We start from the raw sequence: 6987 nt of genomic DNA, 5'->3' as shown, positions 1-6987 counted from the left end.
CCGTGGACTTCAAATTTGGGGGCGATTCTTTCCCGCGTTCCACCGGCTGCGCGTTACCTCCTACATCCCGACGAGGTGAAGGGCGCGATGCGGAGATCTACCGGTAACACGTGGAATAACATTGTATCAATTACAGAATTTCATTTAATTACCGGAAAAAAAATATATACAAAGGACACGGCGGCCGCACCGAGCCGGAAGACGGAGTAAAAAGGGACGCTAGAATATTCCGCTCGCTATGTGACCATCAGAGTCCGCTCGGATTAAGCGAGGGGCCCGTATTTAATTTTAGAAACAGACCCCTTTATTTAAATGCCCCTCCCCCCCATCGTTCTCTGAGGACTTTCAACCACTTCATGGAACCTCCTTGGATCTGGAAAAGGCCGTCTTGGTTCAAAAACTGATATTCCAGAGAACGCGGATAACAAAATAATGATGAATTCACTTGGATTCGCGCAGAAATCCTCTGTAACAATTTTATTTTTGCTAATGTTTTAATATTTCTTATTTAATATCTCATTTTATAGAATATATCGCCTTTTAGTTCCAGATGATGTCGCTATAACCTTTATCGTCTTTAGTATTTTGTGTTTATTGGCCTTTTTTTTTTTGCAGCTGAAATGTTTTATTGGTTCTTTTTTAAATAAAATAAGGTAAATTTTAAAAGGGATTTAAGACACTAAATAAATATCGTAAGTTTCTACGCAGAATAAAAACGTAAAACACATTTCTCGCATAAAATATACCAAACAGTAAAAAAATTAATTTGTAACAAAAAAAAGTCTTTACATTTTGTAACAATTTGTTTCTTTTTCATGGTTAAATCACAATTTAATTTGGATTCTGACAATTTCTTACGTGCCTATCTAATATTTGTCTTTTTTTTTTTTGACTCTTTAAAGTCATAAATTATTTTTCGTTTGTATTTACAAAAACCCCCACTTAGAATTCCCGTGTTTATGTTATTTTGGGGGGGAATTTTGTATAAATGTATCCGGTTCTCAACAGAGTTGAGATAAAAGCTGATTTATGATTCAATCTTCCTGTTGACTTTGTGTCATTTCTGGGTTTATTTCATTTTTAGCATCGTTTTCTAGTTGGAAACAAATCTGATCGCTAATTTCTGAATTTCAACGGAAATTTTATTTTCAAGTTCTTATTAAAGAAATTGTATTTAAAATGGAATTTCAAATATATTTCTAAATGCCGATGCTTCTAAATGTTCCATTTTGTTTTTTTTTAGCTGACAAAGTTTAGTTTATTTTCATTGTATTTTGTCCATTTTCTGGTCAGTGATTCTGATTGGCTAATGATTCCCAAGAAGCCAATCAAAACTCAGCTTCTATTTCTTAAGTTTTTATGGTTTTTTTTTTTATTATTTTTTATTATTTTATACACAATCCATGTATTTTATAGAATCAATTCTTTATTTTTAATATATATACATTTTTTATATTTATTCATAAAACAGAAAATTCTTGGCAAATCAAAAAATATTTTTCATAAAAGGAAGAAAAAAAAGCAGTTGGGTGACTTGAGATGACGACAAATGTTCTTTAACCCCTTAAGGACAATGGGCGGTCCCCAAACCCATTGAAAACAATGCATTTTGAGCCCGTACATGTACAGGCTTTGTCAGTAAGGGGTTAAAACACCTTTAACGGATAAGTTGGGATTTTGGGGGTTAATTAGCCTCAGTAGAGTGTTTAGTGAATAGTAGTTACATTTTAACAGAATTCTCACTCGTGATTAATTGATCAGGAACGCTGTGAACGTGACTAATTTGTTTTTTGGGGGAATTATGAAATTAATTACCGTTGAAAGTGCGGAATGTTCTGTAAAATGTCGTAACGCTCGGGTGCAGTCGTGGAAAGTCCGTGACGGATACTTTAGGAAGAATGTTCAGCACGGTGGTTTCCGGCGGCTCGTCGCGGCCGTGTTTTCTAAGCAGTCGCTCGACCGAAACAAGTCTGCGTTACGTCGATCTTAGACGTTTTGGCCGCTTCATAGAACTCGGAGACCGAAGCCAAGAATGCTTGAGACCAAGACTGAGAAGACTGAGAAGATTTAATCGGCCAACGAGAGCCGAAAGCCGGTCGATAATCAATGATCTTCTTGACCTGTAACAGATAACCGAACTGATTTTGGATTGAGCAGCCCAGCCATCCAGAAGCTCCCGGCTTTCAGAGGAACCTCCTAAGAACCGTCACAACTATTTAAGGGGCATTAATTATCCCCAAAGCACCACTTCGGATGAATAACCCTTTCATGGGAAGGTCCGGTGTCCATGAGACGTCGCTTAATGGGTCCATTCAGAAAGATTGGAGCTCTATTGGGCCAGCAGATCACTAGGAGAAGCAACCAGGAGGCACCTCATGGATCTCTAACACTACTGGCTGAAGTCTCCTCTTCCACATGTGTTGGGGGGGGGGTTACTGTTTCCCTTCCATTATATGAAGATCAGATGCTCTGTTTTGGGTGATGGGAATTGGCATACACGGGTCAGATTGTAGCGCGCCCTCCAGTAAAAAGTTTTTGCATGTTTTACTTTACTGAGAGGGTGGTAGATAAGTGGAACAGCCTCCCAGCAGAGGTGGTAGAGGGTAATACAGTGAGGGGATTTAAACACACATGGGATAGGCATATGGCTCCTGAATCTAAGACGAGACCGACGACTGATTAAGGTTTGAGTCTTTACTGCAGGAGAAATGGGTGACTAGACGGGGGCCGGTTGGGGGCCGATCAGCCGGCAGATTCTAGGCTTCTACATCAATAGCCCGGTCACCAAAGCTTTATGGTGTCGTTACCCGCCGCTGTCTGATGAATCTTCTGACAATTAAGAAATGTATCGATGCGGTTGATGATTTGGAAAGCGATCCGGGGAATAAAACCGAGAACCGTTTGCTTCAATTACTGCAAATTCAAGAGCAGACAGAGCTGAACGTCTTCGGTGCCTGCGCCTCCCCGACCGCCTGCGTCTTCCCCCCGACCGCCTGCGTCTTCCCCCCGACCGCCTGCGTCATCGGAGCGCCGCTGACATAAATAATCCCGGCCGTGTTTAACGCAAAAGAGTTTTTGTAAATGTTATCGTTGCTTCTGCAGACAAATGAAGCGCAAGTTCTCCGCTCCAGCAGAAGAGTCCTCACGCGATCGCGCAGGCACATGGACTAGACGTACTTTTAGACACTTTCTGGTATACAACGCTCTGCTTGTTTTGTCCTCTTTACCAGTTGTACAGCGCTGCGGAATATGGTGGCGCCATATAGATCAATAAATAATGTTTCGGGGGTTTCTAGTTTGCCCGTCTTTAAACCCTGCTGATGGTAGAATAAGGGATACCAGGTGAAGTTTCTTGAAAAGTCTAAGGCAGGGGTATCAAACGTACGGCCCAGGGGCCACATTCAGCCCTTTAAGCCCACTTAGGTGGTTGAGTGGTTGTCTAGCGCTCTGGCCTGGCAGGAGAGGGATGTCTCTGTGTTAGATCAGAGGCTGCACTCGCTGGGGGTGACTGAGGCCCCCACTGTGTTCTGCGGCCCCCACTCGGAGTGTCAGGATGAAACATGGACACCTGTGCTGACATGCAGAATTCCGGTGCAATCACCAGACCTTAGAGCTCCTCTAAGGGAGTGATGCAAGTTGTGTTCTTGTAGTGTTGGGAGTTGTGTGAGCGGTCATCGCAATGTTGTGAGCATTGAGTTGAGTGGGATTTATGAGCGCCTGCCAGGTGGAACTGGATTTTAACCCCTTAAGTACAACGGGTTGTCCTTAACCCATTAATGACAATGCATTGTGAGCCCGTACATATATGGGCTTTGTTGTGAAGGGGTTAATGAGTGAAGTAGATTATTTTATGGAGTTATAAGTGTGTGGCCCCGGTACGTGTCTGTGGATTCAGTTGAGTTTGACACTCCTCTATGGTATTACATCAGGTACAGAAACGCACCTACAATAACAAAACAAACTGTCGGAATTCCTTCTTAGAGATAACAGATCCGATATTTAAGTCTGACTTAAAAAAAACACACAAAATAATAATAATATAAAAACAAAAATAGAGAATACAAAATAACATGAACTAAAATAGAGCAATAGCACCATCTAGTGGAATAAAAGTAAATTAACGTAAAATCTGCCACCCAGGGGAGGCAGAGAATTCAGTTGGCTCCCTGCCCCATGAGATGATCTAATTCAGCCGGCTCTGTGGGTTAAAAGACTGATAAAGGTGTTTCAATAAACTATCATCTCTAGATTGTAAGCTCTTGCGCACAGGGCCCTCTTTACCTAATGTATCTGTTTGTAGGTTTGTCAAAACCTTTGAATGTAAGAAGAGCTGTGGAAATTGTTGGCCGCATGTAAATAAAATATATTATTTATTATTATTATTTATTATTATTATTTATTATTATTCATAGCACGGGCTCCCTCTAGTGGCAGCATGCTGTACTGCAGAAAGAATTTAAATGTTTAAATAAGGGACTTTTATTCTTAGAATTATCTTGGCCACGCGTCTTCGTCTCCAATTAGTATTTCACCGGTGGGATGACCAAACATCTTCTAAACAGTGGATTAAAAAGATTAAAATGAATTATATATTATACCATTACGTGGATAAAGTGAGGCACCTGGTAACCCTTCAATAGAAATACTCTTTAAATTAAGTCTCAAAATTATTACGCAAAAAAACAAAACCAGCAGAGGCTCCTCCAAGTGTGACATCATATACAGCGCTCAAAAAAGAGCCGGGATTTGAGCCGCACTTTATTGCCGGTTCGTTGTTCGCGTTGCCGGCTGGTTTCCAGGTGCAGGCGCCGGTATCTCGGCGGACATGCTGTATAAATCTATTAGGCGGGGAGCCGGGGTGATTTATTGTACTATACGGCGCAGATTTATTTCTGCAGGAAGAAATATAGCGTTCTTCACAATCAGATTACCCAAGTGCAAAAAGCCACATTAATAAAATAACGCAACACACAGCCTGAGCGTGAAACAGAAGATTTAACCCGAGAAGAAAACATTCAATTATTCTTACCTTTATACCAATGAGAAGATGCGGGACTCTGCTGCGCATGGAGATATAAAATCTGCTTCCCCAGAAGGGTCACATCGAGGGGGCAACCTGGTTCCTTTTATGGACAGCCTGGCAAGGGTTCACTGTCTTTTCATATAACTCGTCTAGAGATTCCTTGATGCTGTATACAGTAATATAACCCCCGGCGCTGTATACAGTAATATAACCCCCGGCGCTGTATACAGTAATATAACCCCCGGCGCTGTATACAGTAATATAACCCCCAGCGCTGTATACAGTAATATAACCCCCAGCGCTGCATACAGTAATATAACCCCCAGCGCTGTATACAGTAATATAACCCCCCAGCGCTGTATACAGTAATAAACCCCAGCGCTGTATACAGTAATATAACCCCCAGCGCTGTATACAGTAATATAACCCCAGCACTGTATACAGTAATATAACCCCCCAGCGCTGCATACAGTAATATACCCCCCCAGCGCTGTATACAATAATAACCCCCAGCGCTGTATACAGTAATATAACCCCCAGCACTGTATACAGTAATATAACTCCCAGCGCTGTATACAGTAATATAACCCCCCAGCGCTGTATACAGTAATAACCCCCAGCGCTGTATACAGTAATATAACCCCCCAGCGCTGTATACAGTAATATACCCCCCCAGCGCTGTATACAGTAATATAACCCCCAGCGCTGTATACAGTAATATAACCCCCAGCGCTGTATACAGTAATATAACCCCCAGCACTGTATACAGTAATATAACCCCCCAGGCTGTATACAGTAATATAACCCCCAGCGCTGTATACAGTAATATAACCCCCAGCGCTGTATACAGTAATATAACCCCCAGCGCTGTATACAGTAATATATCCCCCCAGCGCTGTATACAGTAATAACCCCCCAAACACTATATACAGTAATGACCCCCCAGCGCTGTATACAGTAATAACCCCCAGCGCTGTATACAGTAATATAACCCCCCAGCGCTGTATACAGTAATATAACCCCCCAGCGCTGTATACAGTAATATAACCCCCCAGCGCTGTATACAGTAATATAACCCCCCAGCGCTGTATACAGTAATATAACCCCCAGCGCTGTATACAGTAATATAACCCCCAGCGCTGTATACAGTAATATAACCCCCAGCGCTGTATACAGTAATGTCGGTCGGTGACAAAAACCTGGTTTTATCGATATTTTTGCCCCAATAATGATCTGCAGATCTGGAGCCGCCGTTGCTGTCAGTCATGTGATATTTCTTTCCCGGCTCAAACACCGCACTGAGCTGATGCTTTATGGCAATGCTAATGAAGTCCGTTCCTCCATAGACTTTCATAAGTCAGAGTGTCTGCCTCGGTGATTTAGACTGAGCCAGACGAAGTCGGGTTTTTTTTTCTAGTAGATCGGGGGTGAGATAACAGAGCGAGAATCATACAAACGGCTGATATGCAGCTGCCTGAAAACTTTATATTATGGGGCAAAAACTACAACTGCTCTATCTATCTGTCTATCTATCTATCTGTCTGTCTATCTTTCAATGTCTGTCTGTATTTGCCGACTCTCTGTCTGTCTGTCTGGTTTCAGCTTCTCCTGGATTTTACCGAAATCTTCTTCCGCCACCAGCTGTTTGTTGCCGAATTAATTTTGTTTACACTGGCAAATAATTAGCCGATCGGTCCTTGACCATGCGCCACTGCGCAAGAATATCTTCTCGGTAACGGCAAAACCCCGTCTGCGCTCTTTAAAAGCAGAGATACGGGGAGCTTGGGCTCCATTCCCAAATCTGTAACCCTTTCACGTCCTCCGTGACGGATACATCGCAGAGCTGTTTATTTGTATGACGAGGACTGATGGCTTGGGGCTATTTCCAAGGCTTGACAGGGTATCATTGTGTGAATGATAACTCAGGAGAGTCGGCGTGTATTGAGTACAGACAGCTGCGACAT

The sequence above is a fragment of the Spea bombifrons genome, chromosome 7 (genome assembly GCF_027358695.1).
Source record: "Spea bombifrons isolate aSpeBom1 chromosome 7, aSpeBom1.2.pri, whole genome shotgun sequence".
In the NCBI taxonomy this organism is placed as follows: domain Eukaryota; kingdom Metazoa; phylum Chordata; class Amphibia; order Anura; family Pelobatidae; genus Spea; species Spea bombifrons.
This window is presented reverse-complemented; position numbering follows the sequence as displayed.